The sequence below is a fragment of the Anomaloglossus baeobatrachus genome, chromosome 1 (assembly GCF_048569485.1).
Source record: "Anomaloglossus baeobatrachus isolate aAnoBae1 chromosome 1, aAnoBae1.hap1, whole genome shotgun sequence".
NCBI lineage: Eukaryota > Metazoa > Chordata > Amphibia > Anura > Aromobatidae > Anomaloglossus > Anomaloglossus baeobatrachus.
Genome location: NC_134353.1, coordinates 109,191,804 through 109,208,300, shown reverse-complemented (window position 1 = coordinate 109,208,300; position 16,497 = coordinate 109,191,804). Strand labels below are relative to the sequence as shown.

Below are 16,497 nucleotides of genomic sequence, written 5' to 3'. Positions count from 1 at the left end.
CCAGATTATAAACCAGATTATAAATAATATCAAAATTGTTCATCAAAGTAAAAAGGTCTAAAAATATGATCACATGAAAAAAAGACAACAGTCCTTTTTCTAATTTCACAGCTGTTGTTTTAAATGTAAGTCCCCTGACCCCTGTGTTATATTTACCTGATGCTTTTTCATCTGTTTCCATCTTAATTCTAATCAGTCTCGATTTGTAAACTGCAAACTGCTCCATGGAGCGTGCTGAAGGTCAGAACTCAATACATGTCTATGATAGCCTCATTCTAGCCTTGATCTGGCTGTCATTGACTTGCATTTAGATCTTGTAATTTGTCTTCTGACTTCCAGAATGTCAAAAGTTACCAATCAGATTACTTGATTACATATTTTGATATATCCGGCATTACCAAATATGTGATTTTGTTATTGTTTTATTGTTAATGGGGCAATAGGGGGGGTGATTTGAACTTTTAGTTTTTGTGGGTTTTTTCATATTTTTAAAAACTGTTTACATTTTTTTTTAAAAATTAGACTGTTCTACAGTCTGGCAATCTGGCAGTGGGTTTACCAGTGGTCACACTTGGTACCTTGGGAATATCAAAAAACTGACCCGCACATCCAACAAATGTGAACAGGTGCTAACTGAAAAAACATAATAACTATAAATGCATACAGTCGCACACTGAAAAAGCCAAAAATGTACAAGGGAAAATATGGCACTGCATTACTGCAAAAGAGAGATATTTAGTTTATGTATTGGCCAATGCATGTAAGCCCGGAGACCAACGGCAAGGTATATCTCTGTAATCCGGAAACCTAACTTAAAATGCCACTATCTAGGTTAAAAACATCCTTATCTGGGCAAAATGCCACTATTTGGACTACACACCTCCATGTATGGGCTGCTAGGCTCCTGCTACAATGGTTATGAACACAGCCAGGTCTTAGGGCGGAGTGCTCAGTCAGAAAAAGACTCACTAGAAATATCAAAAAACTGACCCGCACATCCAACAAATGTGAACAGGTGCTGTAGCAGGAGACTTGCCGCCCATACATGGAGGTTTGCAGTCCAAATAGTGGCATTTTTTCCCAGATAAGGATGTTTTTAACCTAGATAGAGGCATTTAAGTTAGGTTCCCGGATTACAGAGATATACCTTGCCGTTGGTGTCCGGGCTTACATGCATTGGCCAATACATAAACTAAATATCTCTCTTTTGCAGTAATACAGTGCCATATTTTCCCTGGTAAATTTTTGGCTTTTTTCAGTGTGCAACTGTTTGCATTTATAGTTACTTGGTACCTTGGGAACCTGGCTGTGAACTCCAGTGACCTGACTGATGACACCGCATCTCACATCTGGCTTCCCTTAGTATGTCCCAGGAGCTGCAGTGATCGGTCATGTTTTCCATAACTACAGCTTCTGTATGTAGCAGGGCCGGTATCATCATGGGACCTTGTGTGGATGCTTTGGACTTGTGGGGGTGTTTTTGTGGTTAATAAATTACTGAGAGGGTGTAGTTTTTATATATTTAAAATAAAGGATTTTTGTGTGTTTGTGTTTTTATCTTCTTATTTTTTTAGAGAAAACATAGCTGACAACAACCCCATATGCTGTATTACCCTGATTGCCACTGCACAAGGGCAATCAGAATGAGCTAAGTAAAGCTCAATAATTGGCTCATTTAATGGATACGCCAATTGTGGAGCAGCTGTGGGTTGCTGTTTTTGGCTGGAGAGGGCCCAATAATCATGGACCTGCCCACCTGAGAATACCACTCTGCAGCTGTCTGATTTATCTGCACTGGTTATCAAAAATGGGCAGGAGCACACAATTTTTTTTACTATATTTTTAAATAATAAAAAAAACATAGTGGGGGAGCCTCTATTTTTGATAACCAGCCAAGATAAAGCACATAGCTGGAGGCGGCAACCCAGGGTTGTCTACTTTACCTGCACTGGTTATCACAAATAGCTGGGGGACTGAAAGTCTTTTTTTTTTTTTCTTTTTTTTTTTTTTTACTGCACTTGTCAATCACAGTAATGCCAATTGCAAAGATGGCTATGGCATTACTGTTATTAGCAGGCAATCTTTGCATGTTTACTGGATGAAAATCAGGTGCCAAATATTCGAGGAGGGGACTAAAAACTCAAAAGGCAAATATCAAAATACTCAAAAAGCAACGAATATTCTTAATATTAGTGTAAGAAACAAATAGTGCCAAATATATTCGCTTATCACTATTACTATTTACTTGATAGTTACTGCAGGGTATTTGCTCATTTTGTTTCTATCTTTTTCCCTATTAAATGGCCAAAGTGTGAACATGTTCCTTTGTGCCACATGTATATCGAATTTTGCTGTTGCTCGTATATTTGTTATTTTTTGTAGAAAAATTATTGCAATTTCTAAACATTTCTCAGCATTTCTTTGTTTAATACCCTATAATTAAACCTCAAATTCTACAATTGAAATTCATTTCAGTTTCATTTTAAATAAAAATTAGTGCCATGCAGAGCCCAAAGCATGAAGATTCAGTTACTGCCCAAATATTTGTAGACCTAACTGTATGTTTACAACTCTAAAGATTGACATTTCGTAGGGTTATGGGGATCTCAGGATAAAATTCCCATATAATCATAAATGAATGGTGAAAAAATGTAAAAATTTTCAAAATGTTTCAGTCAATTTTTTTAGTTAAATATGAGCACCACATGCAGAAATACATGCACTAACATGTCTTTGCATGGTATTATTAAGGTTAATCATGGTTAATTGAATGCACTTGCACATCCAAATCATCATGGTTTGCTGCTAGCAGCTCCCTTTCTAATAGCCAACCAATAAGATCCTAGATTTGCTTGATGGAAGGCAAGTCTTGAGACACTGCAGGCATGTAGCATGTTTAGGCCATGCAGGCTGCTTACAGTAGCACTGCAACGTGAGGACTGGTGATATGTTGAAAAATAGGACGTTTTGGGCAAATCCTGTACCATTCTTTTCACAACTAAATCAATGTAGTGCTTAGCTGTAAGTCAACCTAGATTTAAGACCAGAAAGTTGCATTTCAAATACATTTTGCTATTATGCCACCTAAGACCATCATTCTGGGATTAAGACCAATGGGATGGCCCCTCATAATAAACCTCTTCGTCACATTACTCATGTGATCTCAAGATCAATCACAGGCTATTATAGACCCAAGACAAAAGTTTAACTCAACAATGAAAATATTAGATCTCCGTTCCACATTCCATTGATCTTTTACAACCTCTAGTCATCATTTTAATAAAATGTTGGGAACACCAATAAGAGGCCTGTATGCAACCTCCAGGTTATGGTATGGGGTGGCATAATGTTTCCATTCCAGGTAGGTTAATGTGACTGGGTCCTTCTCCACACAATCAACAGAGCGAGAGACGAGTGAAAAAATCCAAAGAATATTTATTCCATGATACCCAGAATGTCCATCAAATAATCCACCACACACAGGGTAAAATAGTCCAGAAACCTGAATATAGTCCAGTTAGCGATAAATGTCCAGGTGTCTCTGAGAAGCTGCAGCTTATGGCCACAGGATCAATCTTAATCCTTCTCTTTTGAAGTTCTCAAACAGACTCACTAATCCCCCAAGTAAACAGAGAGTTTATGGAGATTCTAGGCCCCCTCCCCCAGACCTAGGGACAGAAGCACTGCAAAGGGATATAACGTGACTTAACAGGACAAAGAATATATCAAATAAACAGACTACCATGCCCAAAACATGAACCCACACAAAATGGTACATAACCCACAATATCACACTTAGCAACTCAGCGATACTTGGATTTGCTTGTGCAATAACTGGTACATCCATTTCTTCAAAGCACCCCAGGACCTATTTTTAAACAAAACATATCCTCTTTAAAAATAAGTAAAATAAATATTTGGATAGTTGACTATGTATTTAACATCCTATGTGTTCTTTGAAAATTTAAACATATCATTAGCATCTGTTCAATGACTAAAACATACTTTTATCTTCTGAGTTTTCATCCCTTCTTGTAAGGACTGGTTTTAGCACAAGAAACTAACACAAAATTGTAGGCACAGTTCATTAAGATGTATAAAGTTCCTAAAATTAGTCTTAAATGTTTTGCTTTGTTCGTGATTAAGTCTCTAGTCAGCAGATTACCACTAAGAAAATCAAGTGTCATGTAAATGCAAGAACAGTTCTTGCAGTTAGCTGTGTAATGGCAATTAAAGAATAATGTCTGTTAAGTAGAGATGAGCGAACCGGTCCCGGTTCGGCTCGAGGCGGTTCGCCGAACGGGGGGTCTGGCTCGAGTTCGGCTCGTCGAACGTTCGACGAACCGAACTCGAGCCCATAGGAAACAATGGCAGGCAATCACAAACACAGTAAAACACCTAGAAAACACCCTCAAAGGTGTCCAAAAGGTGACAAACAACTCACAACACAACACAAACACATGGGAAAGTGACAAGGACATGTACTCATGCGAAAACAAAACAGCTGGACAAGGAAAAAGAGGAGGACACACAGATATAGGCATGGCACGCCCTTCTAAAGTCATGTAAAACACCGCAAGGTGACTCCAAGCGGAGTCTCCCTTTTTTCCAAAAATTGGGCCCCACACACCCACCCCTTCAGTGGCAGCAGTTGTGCCCCAGTTGTACACTTCACAGCTAGATTTGCATCAAGCACATTCAAAAATACGCCATTCTTATCCGTCCCCAGGATGACACCGGGGTAGGTAGCAAAGTCTTTCCTGATCCCAGCTCTGTTCATCTTGGCTTCTTTTAAAAAGACAGCAAGCAAGGGTTACTCCAAGCGGAGTCTCCCTTTTTTCCAAAAATTGGGCCACACAGACACCCACCCCATCAGTGGCAGCACTTGGGCCCTAGTTGCAAACAGGATGTTTTGATTTGCATCAAGCACATTCAAAAATACGCTATTCTTAGCCGTCCCCAGGATGACACCGGGGTAGGTAGCAAAGTCTTTCCTGATCCCAGCTCTGTTCATCTTGGCTTCTTTTAAAAACACAGCAAGCAAGGGTTACTCCAAGCGGAGTCTCCCTTTTTTCCAAAAATTGGGCCACACAGACACCCACCCCATCAGTGGCAGCACTTGGGCCCTAGTTGCAAACAGGATGTTTTGATTTGCATCAAGCACATTCAAAAATACGCTATTCTTATCCGTCCCCAGGATGACACCGGGGTAGGTAGCAAAGTCTTTCCTGATCCCAGCTCTGTTCATCTTGGCTTCTTTTAAAAACACAGCAAGCAAGGGTTACTCCAAGCGGAGTCTCCCTTTTTTCCAAAAATTGGGCCACACAGACACCCACCCCATCAGTGGCAGCACTTGGGCCCTAGTTGCAAACAGGATGTTTTGATTTGCATCAAGCACATTCAAAAATACGCTATTCTTAGCCGTCCCCAGGATGACACCGGGGTAGGTAGCAAAGTCTTTCCTGATCCCAGCTCTGTTCATCTTGGCTTCTTTTAAAAACACAGCAAGCAAGGGTTACTCCAAGCGGAGTCTCCCTTTTTTCCAAAAATTGGGCCACACAGACACCCACCCCATCAGTGGCAGCACTTGGGCCCTAGTTGCAAACAGGATGTTTTGATTTGCATCAAGCACATTCAAAAATACGCTATTCTTATCCGTCCCCAGGATGACACCGGGGTAGGTAGCAAAGTCTTTCCTGATCCCAGCTCTGTTCATCTTGGCTTCTTTTAAAAACACAGCAAGCAAGGGTTACTCCAAGCGGAGTCTCCCTTTTTTCCAAAAATTGGGCCACACAGACACCCACCCCATCAGTGGCAGCACTTGGGCCCTAGTTGCAAACAGGATGTTTTGATTTGCATCAAGCACATTCAAAAATACGCTATTCTTAGCCGTCCCCAGGATGACACTGGGGTAGGTAGCAAAGTCTTTGCTGACCCATGACTTGTTCATCTTGGCTTCTTTTAAAAACAATGTAAGCAAGGGTTACTCCAAGCGGAGTCTCCCCTTTTTTCCAAAAATTGGGCCCCACACACACCCACCCATTCAGTGGCAGCAGTTGTGCCCCAGTTGTACACTTCACAGCTAGATTTGCATCAAGCACATTCAAAAATACGCCATTCTTATCCGTCCCCAGGATGACACCGGGGTAGGTAGCAAAGTCTTTCCTGATCCCAGCTCTGTTCATCTTGGCTTCTTTTAAAAACACAGCAAGCAAGGGTTACTCCAAGCGGAGTCTCCCTTTTTTCCAAAAATTGGGCCACACAGACACCCACCCCATCAGTGGCAGCACTTGGGCCCTAGTTGCAAACAGGATGTTTTGATTTGCATCAAGCACATTCAAAAATACGCTATTCTTAGCCGTCCCCAGGATGACACTGGGGTAGGTAGCAAAGTCTTTGCTGACCCATGACTTGTTCATCTTGGCTTCTTTTAAAAACAATGTAAGCAAGGGTTACTCCAAGCGGAGTCTCCCCTTTTTTCCAAAAATTGGGCCCCACACACACCCACCCATTCAGTGGCAGCAGTTGTGCCCCAGTTGTACACTTCACAGCTAGATTTGCCTCAAGCACATTCAAAAATACGCCATTCTTATCCGTCCCCAGGATGACACCGGGGTAGGTAGCAAAGTCTTTCCTGATCCCAGCTCTGTTCATCTTGGCTTCTTTTAAAAACACAGCAAGCAAGGGTTACTCCAAGCGGAGTCTCCCTTTTTTCCAAAAATTGGGCCACACAGACACCCACCCCATCAGTGGCAGCACTTGGGCCCTAGTTGCAAACAGGATGTTTTGATTTGCATCAAGCACATTCAAAAATACGCTATTCTTAGCCGTCCCCAGGATGACACCGGGGTAGGTAGCAAAGTCTTTCCTGATCCCAGCTCTGTTCATCTTGGCTTCTTTTAAAAACACAGCAAGCAAGGGTTACTCCAAGCGGAGTCTCCCTTTTTTCCAAAAATTGGGCCACACAGACACCCACCCCATCAGTGGCAGCACTTGGGCCCTAGTTGCAAACAGGATGTTTTGATTTGCATCAAGCACATTCAAAAATACGCTATTCTTAGCCGTCCCCAGGATGACACTGGGGTAGGTAGCAAAGTCTTTGCTGACCCATGACTTGTTCATCTTGGCTTCTTTTAAAAACAATGTAAGCAAGGGTTACTCCAAGCGGAGTCTCCCCTTTTTTCCAAAAATTGGGCCCCACACACACCCACCCATTCAGTGGCAGCAGTTGTGCCCCAGTTGTACACTTCACAGCTAGATTTGCATCAAGCACATTCAAAAATACGCCATTCTTATCCGTCCCCAGGATGACACCGGGGTAGGTAGCAAAGTCTTTCCTGATCCCAGCTCTGTTCATCTTGGCTTCTTTTAAAAACACAGCAAGCAAGGGTTACTCCAAGCGGAGTCTCCCTTTTTTCCAAAAATTGGGCCACACAGACACCCACCCCATCAGTGGCAGCACTTGGGCCCTAGTTGCAAACAGGATGTTTTGATTTGCATCAAGCACATTCAAAAATACGCTATTCTTAGCCGTCCCCAGGATGACACCGGGGTAGGTAGCAAAGTCTTTCCTGATCCCAGCTCTGTTCATCTTGGCTTCTTTTAAAAACACAGCAAGCAAGGGTTACTCCAAGCGGAGTCTCCCTTTTTTCCAAAAATTGGGCCACACAGACACCCACCCCATCAGTGGCAGCACTTGGGCCCTAGTTGCAAACAGGATGTTTTGATTTGCATCAAGCACATTCAAAAATACGCTATTCTTATCCGTCCCCAGGATGACACCGGGGTAGGTAGCAAAGTCTTTCCTGATCCCAGCTCTGTTCATCTTGGCTTCTTTTAAAAACACAGCAAGCAAGGGTTACTCCAAGCGGAGTCTCCCTTTTTTCCAAAAATTGGGCCACACAGACACCCACCCCATCAGTGGCAGCACTTGGGCCCTAGTTGCAAACAGGATGTTTTGATTTGCATCAAGCACATTCAAAAATACGCTATTCTTAGCCGTCCCCAGGATGACACTGGGGTAGGTAGCAAAGTCTTTGCTGACCCATGACTTGTTCATCTTGGCTTCTTTTAAAAACAATGTAAGCAAGGGTTACTCCAAGCGGAGTCTCCCCTTTTTTCCAAAAATTGGGCCCCACACACACCCACCCATTCAGTGGCAGCAGTTGTGCCCCAGTTGTACACTTCACAGCTAGATTTGCATCAAGCACATTCAAAAATACGCCATTCTTATCCGTCCCCAGGATGACACCGGGGTAGGTAGCAAAGTCTTTCCTGATCCCAGCTCTGTTCATCTTGGCTTCTTTTAAAAACACAGCAAGCAAGGGTTACTCCAAGCGGAGTCTCCCTTTTTTCCAAAAATTGGGCCACACAGACACCCACCCCATCAGTGGCAGCACTTGGGCCCTAGTTGCAAACAGGATGTTTTGATTTGCATCAAGCACATTCAAAAATACGCTATTCTTAGCCGTCCCCAGGATGACACTGGGGTAGGTAGCAAAGTCTTTGCTGACCCATGACTTGTTCATCTTGGCTTCTTTTAAAAACAATGTAAGCAAGGGTTACTCCAAGCGGAGTCTCCCCTTTTTTCCAAAAATTGGGCCCCACACACACCCACCCATTCAGTGGCAGCAGTTGTGCCCCAGTTGTACACTTCACAGCTAGATTTGCATCAAGCACATTCAAAAATACGCCATTCTTATCCGTCCCCAGGATGACACCGGGGTAGGTAGCAAAGTCTTTCCTGATCCCAGCTCTGTTCATCTTGGCTTCTTTTAAAAACACAGCAAGCAAGGGTTACTCCAAGCGGAGTCTCCCTTTTTTCCAAAAATTGGGCCACACAGACACCCACCCCATCAGTGGCAGCACTTGGGCCCTAGTTGCAAACAGGATGTTTTGATTTGCATCAAGCACATTCAAAAATACGCCATTCTTATCCGTCCCCAGGATGACACCGGGGTAGGTAGCAAAGTCTTTCCTGATCCCAGCTCTGTTCATCTTGGCTTCTTTTAAAAACACAGCAAGCAAGGGTTACTCCAAGCGGAGTCTCCCTTTTTTCCAAAAATTGGGCCACACAGACACCCACCACATCAGTGGCAGCACTTGGGCCCTAGTTGCAAACAGGATGTTTTGATTTGCATCAAGCACATTCCAAATCCACAAGCATTTACTCTCCCCAGGATGACACAGGGGTAGTAAATTCCTTCTGGATCCATGACTTGTTCATTTTGATGAACGTCAGTCTGTCCACATTGTCACTGGACAGACGCGTGCGCTTATCTGTCAGCACACACCCAGCAGCACTGAATACACGTTCAGAGACAACGCTGGCAGCTGGACACGACAAAATCTCCAAGGCGTAACTGGAGAGCTCTGGCCATTTTTCTATGTTTGAAGCCCAAAAGGAGCAAGGCTCCAGTTGCACAGTCATGGCATCGATGTTCATTTGGAGATACTCCTGTATCATCCTCTCCAGCCGTTGAGTATGTGTCAGACTTGTTGTCTCTGGTGGCCTTGCAAAAGAGGGTCTAAAAAAATTATGAAAAGATTCCATAAAATTGCTGTTACCGGCACCAGAAAAGGTCCTACTGGTACAGGTAGACTGTTGAAGATGACGAGACCGTCCCATGTTTGTCAAGTTACAACTGGGAGATTCACTCCCTGCACCTGCACGGTTGTTTGGTGGAAAAGCCGAGCTAAGATCTAGTAACAGCTTCTGCTGATACTCCTGCATACGTGCGTCCCTTTCTATGGCTGGAATTATGTCACAAAATTTGGACTTGTACCGGGGATCTAATAGTGTGGCAATCCAGTAGTCATCATCACTTCTAATTTTGACAATACGACTGTCATGTTGGAGGTAGTGCAACAAAAAGGCACTCATGTGTCTTGCGCAGCCATGCGGACCAAGTCCATGCTGTGTTTGTGGCATAGAGGTGCTACCCGTTCTTTCTTCCTCTGACATCTGACCCCAACCTCTTTCAACTGAAATTTGACCAAGGTCTCCCTCATCCGCTGAGTCTTCCATGTCCATGGACAGTTCGTCCTCCATTTCTTCATGTTCTCCTGCACCTTGCTCAACATTTCGCCTGCTACTATGCGCCCTTGTCGATCCCTGTCCCCCATGGTCCCATGCCTGCTGCGTTGGTGATGATGAACGTCTGGACCTTCGTGATGTTGTTGTCCCTTGCGCATATGAATCCTCCTGTAGTTCCTCCCCTTCATGTTGTCCCACCCCCTGACTCCGAATAGTGTTTAGCGTGTGCTCCAGCATGTAAATGACTGGAATCGTCATGCTGATAATGGCATTGTCAGAGCTAAACATATTCGTCGCCATGTCGAAACTGTGCAGAAGGGTGCATAGGTCCTTGATCTGAGACCACTCCATCAGGGTGATCTGCCCCACCTCTGCATCTCGTTGGCCCAGGCTATACGTCATGACGTATTGCACCAGGGCTCTGCGGTGCTGCCACAGTCGCTGTAACATGTGGAGAGTTGAATTCCAGCGTGTCGCCACATCGCATTTCAGGCGATGAACCGGCAGGCCGAAAGACTTCTGGAGCGATGCAAGTCGCTCTGCTGCGGCGCTTGAACGGCGGAAGTGAGCTGACAGTTTTCGTGCCCTGTTCAGAAGGCCATCTAGGCCGGGATAGTGTGTTAAAAATTGCTGCACGACAAGGTTCAACACGTGAGCCATACAAGGTACGTGTGTCACCTTGCCCAGGCGAAGTGCCGCACCCAGGTTTGCAGCATTGTCGCACACGGCCTTACCAGGCTGCAGTTTGAGTGGAGACAACCATTTATTAAACTCGGACCGCAAAGCTGACCACAACTCCTCAGCTGTGTGACTCTTATTACCAAGACATGTCAAGCTAAAGACCGCCTGATGCCGTTGCGCTCTGCTGCCAGCATAGTAATGAGGGGTGCGTGATTCCTTCTGCGCAGTGAGAACGCTGGTGGCCTGACCAGGCAGGCTTGGGGCGGAGGTGGAGGACCCAGATGAGGTGGAGGATGCAGAAGCAGTGGCGGAACTTGGACAGACAGAGGATTGACACACAAGTCGTGGGGACGGCAAGACTTGTGCAGCAGACCCTTCACCATCTATCACCATAGTTACCCAGTGCCCAGTCAGCGACATGTAACGTCCCTGTCCATGCTTACTGGTCCAAGTATCGGTGGTGAAATGCACCCGTTCACACACAGAGTTTCTCAAGGAAGCGGTGATGTTGTGTGCGACATGCTGGTGTAGCGCGGGCACACCTTTCTTAGAGAAGTAGTGGCGACTAGGCATCTGGTACTGGGGCACAGCGACAGACATAAGGTCTCTAAAATCCTGTGTGTCCACTAGGCGGAAAGGCAGCATTTCGGTAGCCAACAGCTTACAGAGGGATAGAGTCAACCTCTTAGCTTTGTCATGGGTCGGAGGAAGTGGCCTTTTATTTGACCACATCTGAGGGACAGAGATCTGGCTGCTGTGTGTAGACGGTGTTGAGTAGGGTGTCCCTTGAAAAATGCAGGTTTGTGAGGAAAGTGCAGGCGGAGACATGATGTTGCCTTCATCCAACGTTGGTGCTATCGATGTCTGAGAGAGCTGTACACACTCACTTGTTTCCCCTTCCAAACCAACTGACGACCTTACAAGTAAACTGCCTGTTGCGGTTACAGTGGTGGAAGTTTTGCGTGGAAAAACAGGTGTGGCAGCTGTCCCCACAGTCCTAGAAGATGAAGAGCGCGCGGATGCAGTGGAAGGGGCGGGCGGTGGATGGTTCGCTCCACTAGGCCGCATTGCAGCACGGTGAGCTTCCCACCGGGACTTATGATATTTAGTCATGTGACGATTCATGGAAGAAGTTGTCAAACTGCTGAGGTTTTGACCTCTACTAACAGAATCATGACAAATGTTACATATCACATGAGTTGGGCGATCTTTTTCGATGTGAAAAAAGGACCAGGCTAGGCAAGGCTTAGAGGCCATGCGACCTGTTGATCCACCCCGAATAATGCTCATAGGCAGAGTGGTGGCTGAGGATGCAGTTGTAGACGTGCTACCAGTGCTCCGACTCTGTCCAGGAAGGCGCAAGGTAACTTCGTCGTCGGTTGCATCCTCCTCCACCGCCTCTGTTGACCTCCTCGAGTGCCTGACTGGGGGTTGACAGTAGGTGGGATCTAGAACGTCATCATCAATTGTTGTGTTTGCACTCCCCTCCCCCTCAGACCGAGCCTCTTCTTGCCCTGAACGAATATTTAAGTTGTCATCCCAATCGGGTATCTGCGTCTCATCTTCATCAGTATGTTCCTCATTGTCTATAACCACAGGTGTTACAGTTTGTGACAAAGGGTCAACATTATGCTCAGAAACTTGGTCCTCACGGCCTGAATCTGAGTCACAAAGGTTCTGGGCATCACTGCAGACCATTTCCTGTTCTGTACTCACTGTAGCTTGGGAGCAGACCTCTGATTCCCAGGCTATAGTGTGACTGAACAGCTCTGCAGACTCAGCCATCTCAGTTCCACCATACTGTGCAGGGCTGATGGAGACTTCAGAGCTGGGAGAAAGCAAGTTTGATTGGGATGACAACTCAGAGGACTGGTGTTTTTTGGATGCGGTACTTGAAGTGGCAGAGAGGGCACTTGTTGGACCACTTGAGATCCATTCAAGCATTTTCCTTTTTTGCCCATCATCTACCTTTGTTCCTGTTGTTCGTGTCCGTAACAAAGGGAGCACATCGGATTGTCCACGGTAAGTAGTAGACATCTTACTTTTGCTGGTAGATGGTCTATCTTCAGCAGATGATAATGGAGCTTTGCCACCTTCCCCACGGACAAAACCTTTTTTGCCTTTTACACCACGCCTCTTCCCCTTTCCACCAGCATCTGTCATTTTGCCACTCATGTTGATTGCGACAAGATTGTGGACTGAAAATGTGGTAGTAAAAATTGAGAGGTGGTGAAGATTGCAGTGGTGGTCTAGCTTTATTAACAGCAGAATAATAAAGAATAAATATCCCTGACAATGCAACTTAGTTATAATTAGTTGGAGTGTGCAACGCAGGCAGACGTGCTGCAAATGTCTTTGCACTAGTGGGACTATAGCAAAGTCCAATAGCCACGTATAGGATGCCACTAGGTACACTGAGTGTTTGCTAGTATAATGGCTTGGTTAGAATGAGTTGTAGTGTGCAACGCAGGCAGACGCGCTCTGCAAATGTCTTTGCACTAGTGGGACTATAGCAAAGTCCAATAGCCACGTATAGGATGCCACTAGGTACACTGAGTGTTTGCTAGTATAATGGCTTGGTTAGAATGAGTTGTAGTGTGCAACGCAGGCAGACGCGCTCTGCAAATGTCTTTGCACTAGTGGGACTATAGCAAAGTCCAATAGCCACGTATAGGATGCCACTAGGTACACTGAGTGTTTGCTAGTATAATGGCTTGGTTAGAATGAGTTGTAGTGTGCAACGCAGGCAGACGCGCTCTGCAAATGTCTTTGCACTAGTGGGACTATAGCAAAGTCCAATAGCCACGTATAGGATGCCACTAGGTACACTGAGTGTTTGCTAGTATAATGGCTTGGTTAGAATGAGTTGTAGTGTGCAACGCAGGCAGACGCGCTCTGCAAATGTCTTTGCACTAGTGGGACTATAGCAAAGTCCAATAGCCACGTATAGGATGCCACTAGGTACACTGAGTGTTTGCTAGTATAATGGCTTGGTTAGAATGAGTTGTAGTGTGCAACGCAGGCAGACGCGCTCTGCAAATGTCTTTGCACTAGTGGGACTATAGCAAAGTCCAATAGCCACGTATAGGATGCCACTAGGTACACTGAGTGTTTGCTAGTATAATGGCTTGGTTAGAATGAGTTGTAGTGTGCAACGCAGGCAGACGCGCTCTGCAAATGTCTTTGCACTAGTGGGACTATAGCAAAGTCCAATAGCCACGTATAGGATGCCACTAGGTACACTGAGTGTTTGCTAGTATAATGGCTTGGTTAGAATGAGTTGTAGTGTGCAACGCAGGCAGACGCGCTCTGCAAATGTCTTTGCACTAGTGGGACTATAGCAAAGTCCAATAGCCACGTATAGGATGCCACTAGGTACACTGAGTGTTTGCTAGTATAATGGCTTGGTTAGAATGAGTTGTAGTGTGCAACGCAGGCAGACGCGCTCTGCAAATGTCTTTGCACTAGTGGGACTATAGCAAAGTCCAATAGCCACGTATAGGATGCCACTAGGTACACTGAGTGTTTGCTAGTATAATGGCTTGGTTAGAATGAGTTGTAGTGTGCAACGCAGGCAGACGCGCTCTGCAAATGTCTTTGCACTAGTGGGACTATAGCAAAGTCCAATAGCCACGTATAGGATGCCACTAGGTACACTGAGTGTTTGCTAGTATAATGGCTTGGTTAGAATGAGTTGTAGTGTGCAACGCAGGCAGACGCGCTCTGCAAATGTCTTTGCACTAGTGGGACTATAGCAAAGTCCAATAGCCACGTATAGGATGCCACTAGGTACACTGAGTGTTTGCTAGTATAATGGCTTGGTTAGAATGAGTTGTAGTGTGCAACGCAGGCAGACGCGCTCTGCAAATGTCTTTGCACTAGTGGGACTATAGCAAAGTCCAATAGCCACGTATAGGATGCCACTAGGTACACTGAGTGTTTGCTAGTATAATGGCTTGGTTAGAATGAGTTGTAGTGTGCAACGCAGGCAGACGCGCTCTGCAAATGTCTTTGCACTAGTGGGACTATAGCAAAGTCCAATAGCCACGTATAGGATGCCACTAGGTACACTGAGTGTTTGCTAGTATAATGGCTTGGTTAGAATGAGTTGTAGTGTGCAACGCAGGCAGACGCGCTCTGCAAATGTCTTTGCACTAGTGGGACTATAGCAAAGTCCAATAGCCACGTATAGGATGCCACTAGGTACACTGAGTGTTTGCTAGTATAATGGCTTGGTTAGAATGAGTTGTAGTGTGCAACGCAGGCAGACGCGCTCTGCAAATGTCTTTGCACTAGTGGGACTATAGCAAAGTCCAATAGCCACGTATAGGATGCCACTAGGTACACTGAGTGTTTGCTAGTATAATGGCTTGGTTAGAATGAGTTGTAGTGTGCAACGCAGGCAGACGCGCTCTGCAAATGTCTTTGCACTAGTGGGACTATAGCAAAGTCCAATAGCCACGTATAGGATGCCACTAGGTACACTGAGTGTTTGCTAGTATAATGGCTTGGTTAGAATGAGTTGTAGTGTGCAACGCAGGCAGACGCGCTCTGCAAATGTCTTTGCACTAGTGGGACTATAGCAAAGTCCAATAGCCACGTATAGGATGCCACTAGGTACACTGAGTGTTTGCTAGTATAATGGCTTGGTTAGAATGAGTTGTAGTGTGCAACGCAGGCAGACGCGCTCTGCAAATGTCTTTGCACTAGTGGGACTATAGCAAAGTCCAATAGCCACGTATAGGATGCCACTAGGTACACTGAGTGTTTGCTAGTATAATGGCTTGGTTAGAATGAGTTGTAGTGTGCAACGCAGGCAGACGCGCTCTGCAAATGTCTTTGCACTAGTGGGACTATAGCAAAGTCCAATAGCCACGTATAGGATGCCACTAGGTACACTGAGTGTTTGCTAGTATAATGGCTTGGTTAGAATGAGTTGTAGTGTGCAACGCAGGCAGACGCGCTCTGCAAATGTCTTTGCACTAGTGGGACTATAGCAAAGTCCAATAGCCACGTATAGGATGCCACTAGGTACACTGAGTGTTTGCTAGTATAATGGCTTGGTTAGAATGAGTTGTAGTGTGCAACGCAGGCAGACGCGCTCTGCAAATGTCTTTGCACTAGTGGGACTATAGCAAAGTCCAATAGCCACGTATAGGATGCCACTAGGTACACTGAGTGTTTGCTAGTATAATGGCTTGGTTAGAATGAGTTGTAGTGTGCAACGCAGGCAGACGCGCTCTGCAAATGTCTTTGCACTAGTGGGACTATAGCAAAGTCCAATAGCCACGTATAGGATGCCACTAGGTACACTGAGTGTTTGCTAGTATAATGGCTTGGTTAGAATGAGTTGTAGTGTGCAACGCAGGCAGACGCGCTCTGCAAATGTCTTTGCACTAGTGGGACTATAGCAAAGTCCAATAGCCACGTATAGGATGCCACTAGGTACACTGAGTGTTTGCTAGTATAATGGCTTGGTTAGAATGAGTTGTAGTGTGCAACGCAGGCAGACGCGCTCTGCAAATGTCTTTGCACTAGTGGGACTATAGCAAAGTCCAATAGCCACGTATAGGATGCCACTAGGTACACTGAGTGTTTGCTAGTATAATGGCTTGGTTAGAATGAGTTGTAGTGTGCAACGCAGGCAGACGCGCTCTGCAAATGTCTTTGCACTAGTGGGACTATAGCAAAGTCCAATAGCCACGTATAGGATGCCACTAGGTACACTGAGTGTTTGCTAGTATAATGGCTTGGTTAGAATGAGTTGTAGTGTGCAACGC

At 45.3% G+C, this 16,497-nt stretch overlaps 1 protein-coding gene across 1 annotated transcript in view; it reads left to right on the top strand.

The window, feature by feature from the left end:
• The window catches only part of ARAP2 (ArfGAP with RhoGAP domain, ankyrin repeat and PH domain 2), a 494,936-nt gene that overhangs the window by 395,974 nt on the left and 82,465 nt on the right, over positions 1-16,497 (top strand). The window lies entirely within an intron of this gene.